The following is a 17,334-nucleotide window of genomic DNA, read 5'->3' as shown; positions in this document are numbered from 1 at the left end:
CTTTAGCTCAAAGTGATAGTCATACAGATTTGCTTAGTGGGGGATGAATGTTTATTTATGCAGATATCTGCAATTTGTCAATAAAATTGGCTCATAAAATAATCTTCATGAAGACCACCTTGACACATTTCATCACAACGTAAACTGGTTGACTGTAAAACCACGTACAGAGCCCTATTCACAAAGGAGAATGTACATGTATAGATTTACTTATGTGTAAACTTACTGTTGCAACTTTTAGAAATGCTACTTCTTTTGCTATTCACCATCTCTTAGTGTAAATTTACCATTCTGTGTAGATTTACAGGTCTCCACCCCCTCAAAGCCGACCAAAACGTAGAAGTGTAATTTTACTACCAGTGACGTTTTATACGCTGGGATAGATTTCTGCCATCAGGGCAGAGATCTTTCTATGCTATGGCATAGGGAAAAAAACTAAAGTTTTATAATTATTTAAAAATAAAAAAAATGGACTGTAAAATAAACATGTAAAATAGTTTACAATTATTTTTATACTGAAACAAATCAAATAGTTGTTTAATAAATTCAATAAATTCATTGCATTTATAATTATTTTGTATTTAATATCATTTTTATATTGAAATATTAATACAGTTGATTACGTTTATTAGGACTTATTTGTTTAGCTATTTTTAATTATGTATCAAAAGTTTAAATGTTTTATTCAGTTATTTGAAAACAAAAAAATTAATATGTTCTCAATTTAAACATTTTAAATTGAATTAATAACTATATGCTATATAGTATCTAGATATATATAAATATATACACATTTAAATAACGAAAAACGTTTCTTATGGGATGTGTTTCTTAGTCCATGTCTCTATTATTTTCTATGGAAATGTTTCTCAGTACGTGTGAATGGCCAAATATGGTGTCACACTTACTCCAGGTGGGCTGGAGTACTTTTGCAACTGTTTTTTATCCCTTGTTGTTGTAGCATCTTGCAGAAGTGCAGGAGCATGTTCATTATGTTTTCACGCAACGCAGCGCAGCAAAGGAAGTTGCTGCACTGCGTTGCCTGAAAGGAGAGAGCTAAACTGGGCCATATTTACAAAGATATGGAGCTTTGCAGCTCTCGTCTAGTGCTGGCACACTTATGGCCGCCTAGCACCAATGGTGACATCCTTGCGTTGTGGCACAACAGCGCTTGTGTCGCATTAGGATTGTTTTTGTGCAGGAAGGAGTACCTTCCTCTACAAAAATAATCCTTACAGTAATATTCCTCTTTGTCTGCTATTCAGTGCAACACTCATGGAAAGAGGAACTAACAGGGAGAAATGAAGGCATTTCTTCTTGTTCTGCCTCTCTCAGGTATGTGCTCCATTTTGGCGCAAACCCAGGTTAACTGTCTTTAGTAAGACAGGTTCTGATGGATAGAACTACCAATGGATTCCTCAACTTATGAATTCTCCCAATGCGCCAGCATTCAACAGAAATGTTCTTCCTAGCTCCTCATGTCGATGAGGACGTCACAGTTGCATGGCTCCACACGTGGCTCTGTCTGACGTCATCGGAGCCATAAGAAGCCCTCGCCGGCGTGCTGACGTCAGTTCCCTTTTTTCTGCGCATTCGACACTAACGTTTTTTTTTCTACCTCTTGGCAGTTACTGTTTTGAGGGAATTGTAGAGCGCTACAATGTCTCCACCAGAAAAATTGGAATTCAAGCCTTGTAGCGAGTGTGGGGGCCACATGTTGGTGGCGGATCTGCATGAAAATTGCCTGTGGTGCCTGAGCTTGGATCACAACATGGAGGGGTGCATGTCCTGCCAGTGGATAAACCAGGCGGCCTTGAAAGAGAGAGAGGCTAAGCTTTTCTTGGCAAAAGCTAAGAAGGAGCAGAGAGGTCGCCGAAGCTCATAGGCGAGGGACACTTTGTTGCATAAATTCTCGAGGTTGCATAAGAAGAGATCGGCCTCAGTCTCCTCCGAGACAGCGCCACACGGCATGGTAGATCAGCCCTACAGTGTCTCCTCATCATCAGAGTCCACAGGCTTCTCCGGCGCCTACTTTAATTGAGATCTCTGAGTCCCCGGCAAGCCCAGTAGCTCATTTTTCTCCTCCGTCCACTCATGATCAGGAGTCGGGTGTGCAAGCATCAAAGCCAGTCCAGCCACCTCAGGAGGAACAGAGTTTTCCTGTTTCCTGGCTCTGGGAGCGGATCAATCAGCGTTCCTCAATGCTATGTTTAGCATTTAACAGAGCTATGGCCCCCTCTGGGGCACCTGTTGGTCCCACTAGTCCATTGGCATTCACGCTGGAGTCACCGGCGCCATACAAGCAGGCCCAGCTTGTACCCTTTTTTCCATGTGAAAGTACTGGTTTGGCGCCGATAATGTCGCCACCTCTACCCCGAATGATGGTGCCAGCGGCGCCAACGGAGTCGATACTGGCGCCGGATGGATCCTGATCGGCACATAGCGTGGATTTGCCTCCCTCTCCTCCACCAGAACCTTCTACTTTGAAACCGGTGTCATCGACTTCGGTTTACTCTCTGTCAGCCCCACGTTTGGAGTCCAGGCTGAGGTTGAGAAGGAGGGCCTTGAGACTCTTGGAGGAGCGAGAGTATTAACAACATCTATTGGAGGAGGGGGAAATTCCAGAGCCTGTAGGTGAATTTCAGGGCCTAGACTCTGCTAGTGGTTTGGGTACATCTCCTGAGTGGAAATTCTCATCCCCTTGAGGTGAACTCACAGCAGAGGCAGCTTCTTACCACAGTGTGATAAGAAAGGCTACTGAATTTTTGGACTTACAACTACCGGCATTGGAGACGAAAACAAACATTTTAAATGAGGTGTTGCATCCATCGGCTACGTCTTCTGAACCTCTCCTCCCTTTCAATGATGCCCTTATTGAGCCGATTTTAGAAATTTGTAGGAAGCCGGTCACGACACCGATGGTTTCTAAGAGTGTGGCTAGGAGGTACAGAACTGCTCAAGAAGATCCTCAGTTCCTATCTCAGCATCCAACACCTGAGAGCTTGGTGGTGCAAGCCTCTTGTTCTGCATGGTCAGCTCCTGGTTCTTTCCCTACGACTCCATCTGCTAGGGAGTCTAAACGTATGGAGCAGACAGCTAAGAAGTGCTTTTCCTCAGGCAGTATGGCCTTAAAGTCTCTGAATGTGTGCTGGGGAGGTATATCTACTCCCTAATGGCCACAGGAAGAGCAGTTGTGCCAGATTTGCCTCAGGATGTGCAGGGGCATTTTAATGAACTCCTCCTGGACAGTCAGGCGGCAGCAAAACAGGTCATTCAATCTGGTTTGGACACTGCAGACTCGCTTGCCAGGGCTTTGGGCACTTCTGTAGCAACCAGGAGGCATGCGTGGCTTGGAGGTTCTGGTTTCTCCTCTGATGTTCAGGCTACGCTGATGGACCTTCTTTTTGATGGTGAGAAGTTGTGTGGGACTAAAGCGGACTCAGCTTTGGAACGATTAAAAGAAAGCAGGTCTACTGTAAAATCTTTGGGACTCCAAGCATTATCGACTGCACCCTTTAGGTCTTTTTGGAGATTCAGTGGACTTGGCCGTGGGTCCTCATTTCGTGGAAGGCTACAATCCAACATCCAGCAGCCTGCCAACCCTCTTTATAGGTCTTATAGGGGCCGTGGGAGGGTGAGAATGGGAGGAGCCACACAGCAGCCTTCCGCTTCATTCTCTTCCACTGGGAGAGCCCATCAAGGAAAGCAGCCATAGTTTTCTCTCCATATTCCAGCATGTTTTACCCGTAGGGGGAAGGCTGTTACATTTTCTCCACGAGTGGTCGTTAATTACATCAGACTCTTGGGTGCTGAGTATAGTGGGAAAAGGTTATGCCCTTCCTTTTCGGGAGATTCCTCCTCCATTCCCTCCCCATCATTCATTTTACACAGAAGATCATCTCCTGTTGCTTCAGCAGGAGGTGCATGCCCTTTTGTTAAAAGGTGCAGTGGAGTTGGTTCCAGAGCAGGAAAAGGGTCAGGGATGTTATTCAAGGTATTTCCCGATTCCCAAGAAGGATGGATGATTGAGACCTATCCTGCATCTGAGGATTTTGAATAGATTCCTCAAACAGGAGAAGTTAAAAATGCTGACCATAGCACAGGTGCTTCTTGCATTGAACAAGGAAGACTGGATGGTGTCTATCGACTTATAGGGTGCTTATTTTCATATTTCTATTCGGAAGTCGCACAGAAAGTATCTCCGGTTCGTGGTAGAGTCGCAACACTACCAGTTTGTGGTCCTTCCTTTTAGTCTTACTTCCGCACCTCGAGTCTTCACGAAGATGATGGCAGTGGTGGCGGCGGACCTCAGAAGGAAGGGAATATCTGTATTCCCTTACCTGGACGATTGGCTGATCAAAGCCAGGTCCCCAGAGCTGGTGCTGCATCACTCGCGGGTGACAAGTCTCACCTGGAGCCCTCTCAAAGCCTCCTGTTCATAGAGGCAGTAGTGGACACAACATTGAATCGGGCCTACCCTCCTCCGCAGAGGATTCAGGACATTCAGGCGATGATTCCAATGTTTCGAATGGGAGCAGCTGTTCCAGTCCTCAAGGTCCTACGTCTGCTCAGTCTGTTTGCTTCCCGCATTCTGTTGGTCACACACGCACATTGGCACGTGAGGGCTCTCCAGTGGTGCCTCCGCAAGCAGTGGTTTCAACACAAAGGGGATCTTGAAGATTCGATAACGATCTCCAGAGATGCTGCAGTGGATCTACGATGGTGGTCTGTGGACAGCAAACTTTTCCAAGGAAGGCCATTTTGTCTACCACTTCCGGTGACCACAGTTGTAACGAATGCTTCCATTCTAGGGTGGGGAGCTCAGCTAGGGGACCTGGAGATCAAGGGCCATTGGTCTTCAGTTGAACAGATGTTTCACATCAGTCTGTTAGAATTGCGGGCTATACGTCTGGATCTCAAGTCCTTTCTCCCGTCCATTCGCGATCAGTCAGTTCAAGTCTTGACGGACAACACTACCGCGATGTGGTACCTCAATAAGCAGGGAGTAGTAAGGTCGTACCTTCGGATTTGCATAGTAGCAAACCATCTGGCCTTAGTTCTCAACTTATGCGCGGACAGTCTCAGTTGGCACTTCTCGACCGATCACGAGTGGTGTCTCCACCTGGACATGGTTCTTCACGCCTTCCGGATGTGGGGAGTTCCTCAGATAGACCTGTTTGCCACTCCAGAGAACTCACACTGCCCGTTGTTCTGCAGCCTCCAGTATCCGGTGCAGTGGGCGCTTGGGGATGCGTTTCAGCTGTCTTGGTGCGACCAACTGCTTTACGTGTTTCCTCCCATACCCTTGATTCCTCGAGGTCTGAGGAAGATTCACCAAGATCAGGCTCAAGTCATTTTAATAGCCCTGGATTGGCCAAGATGGGTGTGGTACACAGACCTTCTTCAACTCTCACTGTGCCTTCCGCTCCGTCTCCCTCACAGGGTAGACCTCCTCTTGCAGTCGCAGGGGCAGGTTCTACACCCCCACCTCCAGAGCCTGCACCTAGATGCCTGGAGATTGAACGGGGCAATCCGAGTTCCTTTTCTCTCCCTCCAGAAGTGGTGGATGTTATCTTATCGACCAGGCGACACTCCACCAAGACTGTCTATGCCGGCAGATGGGCAAAATATGTTACTTGGTGTGGAGAGAGACAAATTGATCCCTTAAAGGCCTACTTATTTAATATTTTACTTTTTTCCCTTTCCTTGGCACAGAAGGGTTGTGCAGTTGTGTCAGTGAAAGGATATTTGTCAGCGCTGTCTGCCTTTCTTTGTCTTCCTGATCAGCCTTCCTTATTTAAGTCCCCTATAGTTCTTAGGTTTCGTAAAGGCTTAACTAACAAGTTTCCTCCCACTCCGTTTGTAATGCCTCAGTGGGATTTGAATTTGGTTCTGACTTTTTTAATGGGTTCACCGTTTGAGCCTATGCATTCTTGCCCGTTGAGACTTTTAGTTTAAAAAACAGTTTTTCTAACAGTTATCATGTCCGCTAGATGTGTGAGTGAGCTTCAGGCTCTTAGTGTGAAACTTCCTTTTACAACCTTTCATGCAGACAAGGTGGTGCTGAGAACCATGGACGCTTTCCTTCCTAAAGTAGTCACTCCCTTTCATCTGGGACAATCTAAAACACTCTCGTCCTTTTACCCTCCTCCCCATCCATCAAAGGAGGAGAAAAGACTGCACCGCTTGGATCCAAGAAAGGCTCTGAGTTTCTACATTGAGAGGACAAGAGACTTTAGAATTGATGATCAACTCTTCATTGGATATGTGGGCAAAATGAAGGGCAAAGCCGTCCACAAGAGTACCCTTTCAAGGTGGGTCATTCTTTGCATAAAGAATTGTTATTCGCTAGCAAAGAAGGTTCCTCCTGAAGGTTTTAGGGCCCATTCCACTAGGGCTAAGTCTGCCACTTCGGCTTTAGCTAGAGTTGTACCAGTTTTTGATATTTGTAAAGCAGCAACTTGGGCTTCCCTCCACACTTTCACAAAGCATTATTGCTTAGACTCGGAAGTTAAGAGGGATGGCCATTTTGCATGTTCTGTTTTGCAGGACTTCTTGGTTTGACCAGTCGGGCACCCACATCCGAGTTCGGGACTGCTTTGGGATTCCATTCATAAGGTGAAGAATTCACAGGTAGTTGTATTCATCAGAAGAACAAGTTACTTACCTTCGGTAATGCTTTTTCTGGTGGATACAGTAGGTACCTGTGGATTCCTCACAGTATTGCTTAGTAAATACCAAGAAATATTTTGTGTTGAAGGTGTGTCAAAAAGGTGACATGCTCACCGACACTCCTACAGAGCTACAGTATCTAATGTGACCTATTCTTATGCACAAGGCTCAAAATCAACATCTTATTAAGAGTTTAAAGAATATTGACTGCATCTCTCCTGTATATAAATGAATTAAAAATCTTTTTCATTAAAAAAAAGTCTGATAATTTAGTTAAGGTCTCCAGGAAAGAGCTAATGTGTGCGTGACACCATGAGTCCTGATAGTTGAGGAGTTCAGTTTGTCTGAATCTTTGAGAGAATGTGAAATATAGGGTGTGAGGATTGTCCACTATAAGAAACTCTACGTCATTCCTGGAAATTTGTGTTACTAGATTCTAACACTACCTCCAACATCATTACGTTAATGCTTTAAGTCTGGTAATAGACAATACATTGGAATGAAGTCTGATCTTCTCAGAGGCATAATACCTTAATTACTACTTGCGTCCATTTTTATCATTACAACTGTCCTACTGTTGTCTGTGTTAGTAGAGTAAGGGGAGCTACCTTCTCAACGTCAATCAAATATGGGAATGGGTCTTGTTGAAAGGATTCAATGCATTTAATCATCCTCAGGACAGCTTTCTCAAAGGTTATTGACTTAATTTATTTTTGAGTGGTATGGCAGATGGCGAAATGGAGGACTAATAAAGCAAACCAAATAGTGGCTCCATTGTCGCTAACGGCACATAAAGTGGCGAAGGAGAGCCAACTGGAATGGAATATCACAGCACTGATTACACATATTAATTGAAAACTGATGCTACACTGTTTATGGAAATCAACAGATGTTGAACTGACGCCAGTATCTGCCTTTAGCAGCCAATGAAGATGTGTATGGATTGGTGACCATGGAAGAGCAGGGCTTTCACTGCCCAGAGGAGTTGATATATATGTGTCAAGGGAGGGCCACCTACTTGAGAAATTTGCTGAAAGTGTGAAATCTTTGCAGCGTGATCTTATACATCTTCCTAAGGAAATCCATTGACACCAAGCGTGATTTGTGAAAGAAGCAGCAGAGTTTTAATTTCAAGTAGATAATTTAATAGCTCTGCATTGTGGAACTTTTGGGGGAATGGAGTACTTACGAAAATAAAGGAAGCTGGATTGCTGGATCAAAAAAGTTCATTTTAACTTATGCCTTTATTTAGAGATTGGTCGACAGGGGACTTTTCTACATTCGTGGCAGAGTAAATTGTCCGCATGTCTGAGAGTCTGCCTGCTCTATTATAAGTCATTTGACAGGGAATTTTGAACATTATTACTTAGCTGCACAGCTCTGGTGGCCAGCCTGCTGGCTGGAGGGGATTAAGCTGACTGAGATCTTGCCTATGGAGATTGGGGTGGCACGTTACAGACTGTGGGAACTTTTCTTTCTGCAGTCGTTGCCCTCTGTTCCAGTAGTCTTCTCTTCATAGCCTATGGCTGTTACCGTAAGCCTGGAGGTATGCACCAAGCACCCTGCCATATGCACCTCTCCTATGGCCCTGTGGAGAAAGGGGCGTCAGAGGAAGTCCTCAAAATCTGCCCACTTGATTTAGATGGGCGGAATTAGAAGTCATTTTTCACTATCCGTCACTGCCAGGAGAACTCTGGAGGTAAGTGGCAGTGAAAACTGTTAAATGCTCCCCTCGCCATGGGAGAAGACTCCCATGGCGATGGGAACTCTGGGCCAGATGTAGCAAAGGGTTTTACCCATTCTATGTGTATGGGAAAATGTGTTCGTACATATGGCCCCCTGTCTTTTTCAGTTTTGGGATTTTTTTTTTTTTTAAATAAAAAAAGAAAACTGTTTGGTGCAGAGCTCCATTCTGCACCAAACAGCGGCATGTATTGACAGGAACTGCCATGACCGCGGTTCCTGGCAGTGCTTTGTAAATGACCACCAACGTGGCAGTCATTTAGAAATATGGCAGGTGGTCCCTCCACCAGGAGCACAGAGTAATTTATTCCTTCGCTCTGGCACTGAGTGCTCTCTCTGATTTTCATGTGGCAGTGGGGAGAGAGGGTCTGGTGGTTTGGGAACCCCTCGGGATAGGCTGCTTGGGTGACCTGTATCAGGAGCACACTTTGGTTCTGTTTGACATGCTGTCAGAGCAGACCACCCTCCCAGTGGGTCATTTCTCACTACATCACAGCTGGTAGCAGTGGTTGAACATCTTGGGGACTAGGGCCAATATGCTGAAAGTACACACTCTGACCAAGGCATTCTTTATACTGGGGAAAAGACACTGTCTTGTCACTTTGGTTGTGAGGGCCATTCCAGATCCAGGGGCAGTTTATTGACAGGCCCGAAGGACTGGTGGGAACAAGACTTACTCCACCTGTTATCCCCAAAAGACTGGATATACAGTACCTGAACAAGGTCTCCCAAAAGGCTTGTTTCCAGTATATCCACTTTAATATATTATATTGTGCTTATTTGGCCCCAGCCAAGCTACATCTTGTCTACCCGTCTTCTTCTTTGGATTGTCCTCAGGTTGGACAGGCTGGCGCAGATTTATCCCACATGCTACTGGAGTGCTCCCTACTACATCACTTCTCGTAAGAGGTTTGTGCAGCACTTCAAAAGAACCACAGTGCGCTCATACATGTGCAGGCCAGAGTTATGCCTCCCTGGTCTTCATGGCTGTCGACGGATGTGAGTAGCGATGTCGCGCTTCATTGATCTGGCACACCAGTTAGCCAAATGCACAATCACAATGCAGTAGAAGGCTGCGCTGCTTCTTGGGTCGGCACCATGGCAGGTGGCAGTGCTGCAGTGGGCCCCGGTGGAATTGGTCGCATTACACAGTGAGGAGTTACGGGGCCTTGGTCGATGTCCCATAGCCGCTGATCGGGACAACTTGTTACAGACTTTGCGGAGTGACCTTGACTCTGACTTGGACGAGTAGTCATCACTAGTGTGCATATTAGTACGTTCCTGTTTTGGGGGTAGGACGGTGACCATTCTGAAGGGGTCAGACACATACCCATCCACGCACTGAAGACTACGGCATATGTTTTGTAATAGGCCTTATGGTATTTGTTGGTTTAATGTTTTTCCATATTTGCTCTCCCATATTCATGATGATGCTTTGCCATCAATATTATATTTTGGAATTTGCACCAATGATATCTGTTCCATTTGTACTGTCACAGACCCTTTGATTTGATTTCTTTTTGTCTCTGTATTATATAAAAAACTCAATAAAGATAAGGAAAAAAATAAGGGCCCGATTTAGAGTTTGGCAGATGCAGCTACTCTGTCACAAATGTGACAGACATCCTGTCTGCCATATTACTATCCCATTATATCCTTTGGAAATCGTAATCCAGCAGACAGGATATCTGTCACGTTTGTGATGAAGTAACCCCTCCTCCAAACTCTAAATCAGGCCCTAAGTCATTTGACCCATCATGTTTACTTGCAAAGCCTCTGCTTTTGGTAACCATTGACAGACGGTCTGTCAGAAACTGGGCTGTTGATCAACACATTTCAGACCATCCTGTTTCGAGCACATTCAAACAACAATTTTCCTGTTTGCCATCGCCAGGAAAGGCCTGGCAGTTCCATACAGGAAAACATACAAATTAGCCCCACATGCTTGGAGAAAGCACGCAGGATGCATGGGCCATTAGAGAAAACAGTGAGAAGGAGGATGGTCATAGGAATTAGCGCTCACAGTAATTCACCAAGTAACATTAAACCGCAGGTTATACACGGTGCTCTTGACAGGAGGATCCCCCCACACCTCCCAAGTTTCTAAATAGAAACACAATAACTACAAACAGATGTCAAGGCACTCGTGAATTCAAAGTTCAGTGTTCATGAGTTTTTGTCCTGATGTCTTATTCGCAATAATCAGCCGTACATTCGACCAGGATGAAGGGCAGACTTGTTAATTTATTCTTGAAGTATAATGTCCCTTACAACAACAGCCAACACGTGTTTCGTCCTGTGAGAGAGTTGCTCCCAAAGACTTCATCAGGGCTGTAACAATTCAAATTATGACCAATATTAAAATCAGTATTCGCAGTGTTATTTCTACATAATGGATAACCCATATTCCAAACCACGTGACTTTTGTGCCGAATCCTAATTTTTAGTTTGACAGTTTGTGAATAAGATTTAGAAAATACTAGACTCTGAGAAATTTTTTGTCAAAAGTCGCAGTTCAAATTTTAAAGTTACAATTTATAAGAGATGAACGACGAGCAGTCAAAAGCTATGATGAGACATGGAGCCACTACTTTATATGCTGCACTAGAAATAGCAACCAAAGTGCTTAAACTTATTGTTTTATCATTGTATTGAGAGATCAATAACAATCACATGTGATGGCATGGAGCATTATGTAAGTCATGACATCCCGTATATGGGTCAATTGAAAATCAAAATCAGAGAAGTTAAACTACCCTGAAAGCAGTCATGTAATACAAAAATTATAGTAGTCCAAAGGGAAATGTCAAAACCCTAAGTTGAATTATAATGTCTCTGCGAACACCTAAGAAAAATATCCCACATACCTTTCTATTTGAATGAGCAAGCAGCGCAGTTTAATGTGTATTTTAGATCCCTTTCTTGAGAGTTAAACAGTAATTCCATCTAGGGATAAAATATACAGTGTTGCAACTGAAACTTTAATACTATTGCTAATATACCAATGTTACATATGTGAATTGTGCTGGTAAACCTAAAGAATAGTATTGTGCAGTAGTTTAATCACGTACCCCATATAGTCAATCCATGTGTTATTGAATGTGCCCCTGTCGGTATGTGGACACATTTATCTGAAAGTAAAAATATAGATAAATAAGCCGATGAGGCAGGTCGTAGCGTATAGCCATGACCCGTTAATAATCCAATATAAGTATCCCACAGACGTTATAAAAGACAGCCCGACTTTCCCACTCACCTGTGTGTAGAAAAATACGAAGGAAATAAGTCCTTCAGTTCCCGTCGCGTCACTGCGAATAATATTAGGGACGCCAGTAACCAGGAGGTGCTTCTTTTATACTCCATTGAGACGTTCTTTCGTATAGTGGAAATAGAAAGAGGACTAAGATGCTATCGAACGCGGACGCCATCTTAGAAGACAGGCGACCGTCCTTAGTGAAACATAAGTTTCCATATTCGGCATTTATATTTGAAAACACCTATTTGGGCGCGTGTTGTAAGTGCTTAGAATGTACATATATATAAGTGTAGCCTAACTATGGCTGTGAGACCCATATATAAAAAATAAAAAAAAAAAAAGAAATTGGATTCCACATATTTCAGTGAATTAGAGGGGAGAAGACCGTTAATACAGTTCCCAAAAGGGGGAATAGGTACTGTATGTATATTGAACTGGCGGTGTTATATGATAATACTAATTTGTATAATGGAACCATGTATCATAAGTCACATATGCTTCATGCCATAACATCGCCATTGAGTATGTAAGCGTTAACTGCATTGTACATTTTCAACGATTGACATAATGGATATGCATATTGAAAGTATTTGAGAAATTACATAAAAATTTTAAATTAGGTTGACAAATTCGCTCATTCATAACATTCACAAAAAAGTTTTTGATAAGGCAGATGAAACTGAAGGTGATCTTTGAATACGAATTAGTGCTTGATTATTCACCCAAATAATATTCCATCTCAAAGTTTGTATTGAGTCCCTCCTCAACTGCTTTGAGTTTGAGGATCCAATAACATTCTCGCTTTCTTAGAGCCAGTTCTCTGTTCCCCCCTCTGGGGTTTCTGGCTACCTGTTCAAAGCCAAAAAATTCAAAAACCTTAATTTGGCTTTGTGCAGAGCATTGTCTCATATGAGTGACTATAGGGTATCTATCATCACCATTTCTCAAGGCCCTGTAGTGTTCACCTGCTCTGATCTTGAGAGGTCTGATCATACTGCCTACATAGTAGAGGCCCCATTTGCATACAATCATGTAGATGAAAAATTTACTATCACATGTGAGATAATCCTTGATTAAGAATTGTTCACCCGCACGGCTTTGAAATGTAGATATACCCGTTTTAGCCCATCTACACATCCCACAATGCCCACATTTGTGGAACCCTTTGTGGCGGCTAGTAAGCCAATTCTCCTGTTGTTGGGTGATGCGATAACTGGGACATAGTGTATTCTTGAGGGTCTTGCCTCTAGGGTATGTAAATGCTGGGGTGTCCGTAACTAGTTCTTTGAGTATTGGGTCTGCTGTCAGTACTTGTCATAGTTTATTCATACATTTGCGCAGAAATGTGGACGTGGTCGTGTAATTTGTTATACATCGAGTGCTGTTATTTCTCAGTCTGTCTTTGTGTTTCAGTGTGTCATTCCTGTCCAAGCGGGTTATCCTGTCACGTGCCTTTTTAATAACAAGTGACGAGTATCCCCTTGACTTGAATCTAGTTTCCATATTACCTATACACTGTAAAAAATCAACCTCAAGACTGCAATTCCTCCTAGCCCGTACCATTTCTCCATAGGGTATCGAGTTTAATTGGTGTGTTGGATGTGAACTTTGTGCGTGTAAGATAGAATTGCAAGCTGTGCTTTTCCGGAAGAGACGGCTCTCAATCTTGTCATCATGGATAAAGAGTTCCACGTCTAAAAATGCTATATTGGTTGTGCTGTATTCAGAGGTGAATCTAATATTAAGATCATTGGAGTTTAAAAAAGTTAGGAAATCTTTAAGTTTTTGTGTGTCACCTGTCCAGATCATTATGCAGTCGTCAATATACCTGCCCCAAAAAAGTATATCTGTGTTCCAAAAACTGCCTTCTTTGCCCCAAATAATACTCTGTTCAAAAAATCCCATAAAGATGTTGGCATAGGCTGGTGAGAATTTGGATCCTATGGCCACACCCGGTTTCTGGCAATACCAATCCTTTTTTAATAGGAAAAAGTTAATCTTCAGAATCAATTCCACCATGTTAAGCACCATTTCAGTGTGGCCGTAGAGACTCGCTGATCTCTTATACAGAAAATGTTGCAAGGCTATCATACCCAAATCGTGTTCTATACACGTGTACAGGGAGGTGACATCCAATGTTACCAGAGTCATCCCTAGTTCCCAATATCCAATACTGAGATATTTGGTGCGGGGGTTCTACACACCAGCAAAGAGGATATTCCAAATCACAGTGGACAGTGGCATCTGTGAGTGGGAAGATGTAGGAAGTTGGCTCTGTATATACTATTTCAAAGTAAGAAATAGTGTGCACAGAGTCCATATTTTCCCCTTAGAGGTAAGATAGTGGCAAAAAATAGATAATTCTAATGCTCTATTTTGTGGTAGTGCGATCGAGCAGTAGGCTTATCAGAGGGTAGTGTTAAGCATTTGTTGTACACACACAGGCAAAAAAAGAGGAACACACACTCAAATACTTACTCCAGGCCAATAGGTTTTTATATTGAAAAATATCTTTTCTTAGTTTATTTTAAGAACCACAGGTTCAAGATTTACATTACACACTTTAAATGTAAGGTACTTCCCTTAGGTAGTTTAGGAACTTTGAATGAAAACAATATCATGTACAGTCTTTGTAAAAATGGCAATAAGCTATTTTCAAAGTAGACAGTGCAAAAATCAACAGTTCCTGGGGGAGGTAAGTAAAGGTTAGATTAGGAGGTAAGTAAAACACTTAAAAGTCTCAGTTCTGGGGCATAGGCAGCCCACCGTTGGGGGTTCAAGGCAACCCCAAAGTTACCACACCAGCAGCTCAGGGCTGGTCAGGTGCAGAGGTCAAAGAGGTGCCCAAAACACATAGGTGCCTATGGAGAACCAGGGGTGCTCCGGTTCCAGTCTGCCAGCAAGTAAGTACTTGCGTCCTCGGGGGCAGACCAGGGGGGGGTTTGTAGAGCACTGGGGGGGGGACAAGTAGGCACACAAAACACACCCTCAGCTGCACAGGGGCGGCCGGGTGCAGTGTGCAAAGCAGGTTTTCTATAGGTTTCAATGGAGGGACATGGGGGTCACTCTAGCGGTGCAGGCAGGCACAGGGGGGGCTTCTCGGGACAGCCACCACCTGAGCTAGGCAGAGGGTCGCCTGGGAGTCACTCCTGCGTTTAAGTTCGGTTCCTTCAGGTCCTGGGGGCTGCGGGTGCAGTGTTGGTTCCAGGCGTTGGGTCCCTTGTTACAGGCAGTCCCCGTCAGGGGAAGCCTCTGGATTTTCTCTGCAGGCGTCGCTGTGGGGGCTCAGGGGGGTCGTTTCTGGTTACTCACGGGCTCGCAGTCACCGGGGAGCCCTCCCTGAGTTGTTGGTTCTCTGGATCTCGAGCCAGGGGCGTCGGGTGCAGAGTGTGAAGTCTCACGCTTCCGGCGGGAAACGTGAAGTCTTTGGAAGTTGCTTCTTTGTTGCAAAGAAGTAGCTGGTTTTGAACAGGGCCACTGTTCACAAGAGTTTCTTGGTCCTTTAGTCCAGGGCAGTCCTCTGAGGTTTCAGAGGTCGCTGGTCCCTGTCGAATGTGTCGCTGGAGCAGGTTTACGAAGTTGGAGACAGACCGGTAGGGCTGAGGCCAAAACAGTTGTTGTCTTCCTTCTTCTCTGCAGGCTTGTAGGTCAGCAGTCCTTCTTGTTTCTTCAGGTTGCAGGAATCTGATTTCCTGGGACCTGGGGAACCCCTAAATACTGAATTTGTTCTTAGGTCTGAGAGGGCAGTAGCCAATGGCCTTGAGGGTGGCTACACCCTCTTTGTGCCTCCTTCCTGTGAGCAGGGGGACACATCCCTAATCCTATTGGGGGAATCCTCCAAACTCAAGATGGAGGATTTCTCAAGGCAGGGGCCACCTCAGCTCAGGACACCTTAGGGGCTGTTCTGACTGGCCAGTGACTCCTCCTTGTTTTCTCATTATCTCCTCCGGCCTTGCCACCAAAAGTGGGGCCGTGGCCGGAGGGGGCGGGCAACTCCACTAGCTGGAGTGCCCTGGGGTGCTGTAACAAAGGGGGTGAGCCTTTGAGACTCACCGCCAGGTGTTACAGTGCCTGCAGGGGGAGGTGAGAAGCACCTCCACCCAGTACAGGCTTTGTTACTAGCCACAGAGTGACAAAGGCACTCTCCCCATGTGGCCAGCAACATGTCTGGTGTGTGGCAGGCTGCTAAAACTAGTCAGCCCACACTGGTAGTCGGTTAAGGTTTCAAGGGTCATCTCTAAGATGCCCTCTGGGGTGCATTTCACAATAAAATGTATACTGGCATCAGTGTGCATTTATTGTGCTGAGAAGTTTGATACCAAACTTCACAGTTTTCAATGTAGCCATTATGGTGCTGTGGAGTTCGTGCATGACAGACTCCCAGACCATATACTCTTATGGCTACCCTGCACTTACAATGTCTAAGGTTTTGCTTAGACACTGTAGGGGCATAGTGCTCATGCACTTATGCCCTCACCTATGGTATAGTGCACCCTGCCTTAGGGCTGTAAGGCCTGCTAGAGGGGTGACTTATTTATACCTATAGGCAGTGTGAGTTTGGCATGGCACCCTGAGGGGAGTGCCATGTCGACTTAGTCATTTTCTCCCCACCAGCACACACAAGCTGAGAAGCAGTGTGCATGTGCTGAGTGAGGGGTCCCCAGGGTGGCATAAGGCATGCTGCAGCCCTTATGGACCTTCCCTGGCATCAGGGTCCTTGGTACCAGGGGTACCAGTTACAAGGGACTTACCTGAGAGCCAGGGTTGTGCCAATTGTGGAGACAAAGGTACAGTTTAGTGAAAGAACACTGGTGGTGGGGCCTGGTTAGCAGGTTCCCAGCACACTTTCAAATCATAACTTAGGATCAGCAAAGGCAAAAAGTTGGGGGGTAACCATGCCATGGAGGCATTTCCTTACAGAAGAGTTTGGATTTACTCCAAATGATGGAGACCAGAGAAATGCCTGTATTGTATTATTTCTTGGATGAGGGGGTGGGGGATTCATACGAATAGTAAGATATCATTGGCATATATGGATGCCAGGAGTGGTTCTTTGCAAAATCGCAACTCTCTATGCATATGGCGTTGTTGCAGATGTGGGATCAAGGGGTCCAGGGCAATGATAAAAAGCAAAGGGGAAAGGAGGCACCCTTGTCGGGTACCTTAGGATGCCGGGAAGACATCGGTGAGTTGGTTGTTCACTCTTAGTCGGGCTGTAGGACCAGCAATAAAAGCATAATAGGGTCATAGAAGCCTCAGAGTATTCCCAATTTAGTCAGGGTCACTCTCAGAAATGACCATTCCAAGGAATCAAACACTTTTTTAGTGTCAAGGAAGGCGACCACACCTGGGAGAGTTGGGGAGATTTGGTTTAGGACAGCAAATATAGTACAGAGGTTACTGGCGGTTGATCGAAGCGGCACAAAGCCTGTTTGAAGGAGGGAGATTATTTGCTCCGTAAGCAAGGCAAGGTATGTCACGATGACTTTAGTCAGTATTTTGTTGTCATATTTGAGGAGGGACAATGGCCTGTATGAGGTGCACAGATGGGCTGGTTTGCCATATTCAAAGAGGAGAGTGATGAAAGCTTCACGCAGAGTAGGGGGGGAGAATGCCATTTTCAAGGGCCTCAGCGTATACCTATAAAAGGCGTGGTAATAAAA

The 17,334-nt window shown here is 44.8% G+C and overlaps 1 protein-coding gene across 1 annotated transcript in view; it reads left to right on the top strand.

Annotated features, from left to right (window-relative positions):
• The window catches only part of CNGB1 (cyclic nucleotide gated channel subunit beta 1), a 1,925,718-nt gene that overhangs the window by 1,548,701 nt on the left and 359,683 nt on the right, over nucleotides 1-17,334 (top strand). The window lies entirely within an intron of this gene.

This window comes from Pleurodeles waltl, chromosome 12 (assembly GCF_031143425.1).
Source record: "Pleurodeles waltl isolate 20211129_DDA chromosome 12, aPleWal1.hap1.20221129, whole genome shotgun sequence".
Taxonomy (NCBI): Eukaryota; Metazoa; Chordata; class Amphibia; order Caudata; family Salamandridae; genus Pleurodeles; species Pleurodeles waltl.
Note: the sequence above shows the minus strand (reverse complement) of the source record. Positions and strands in the feature narration are given on the sequence as shown.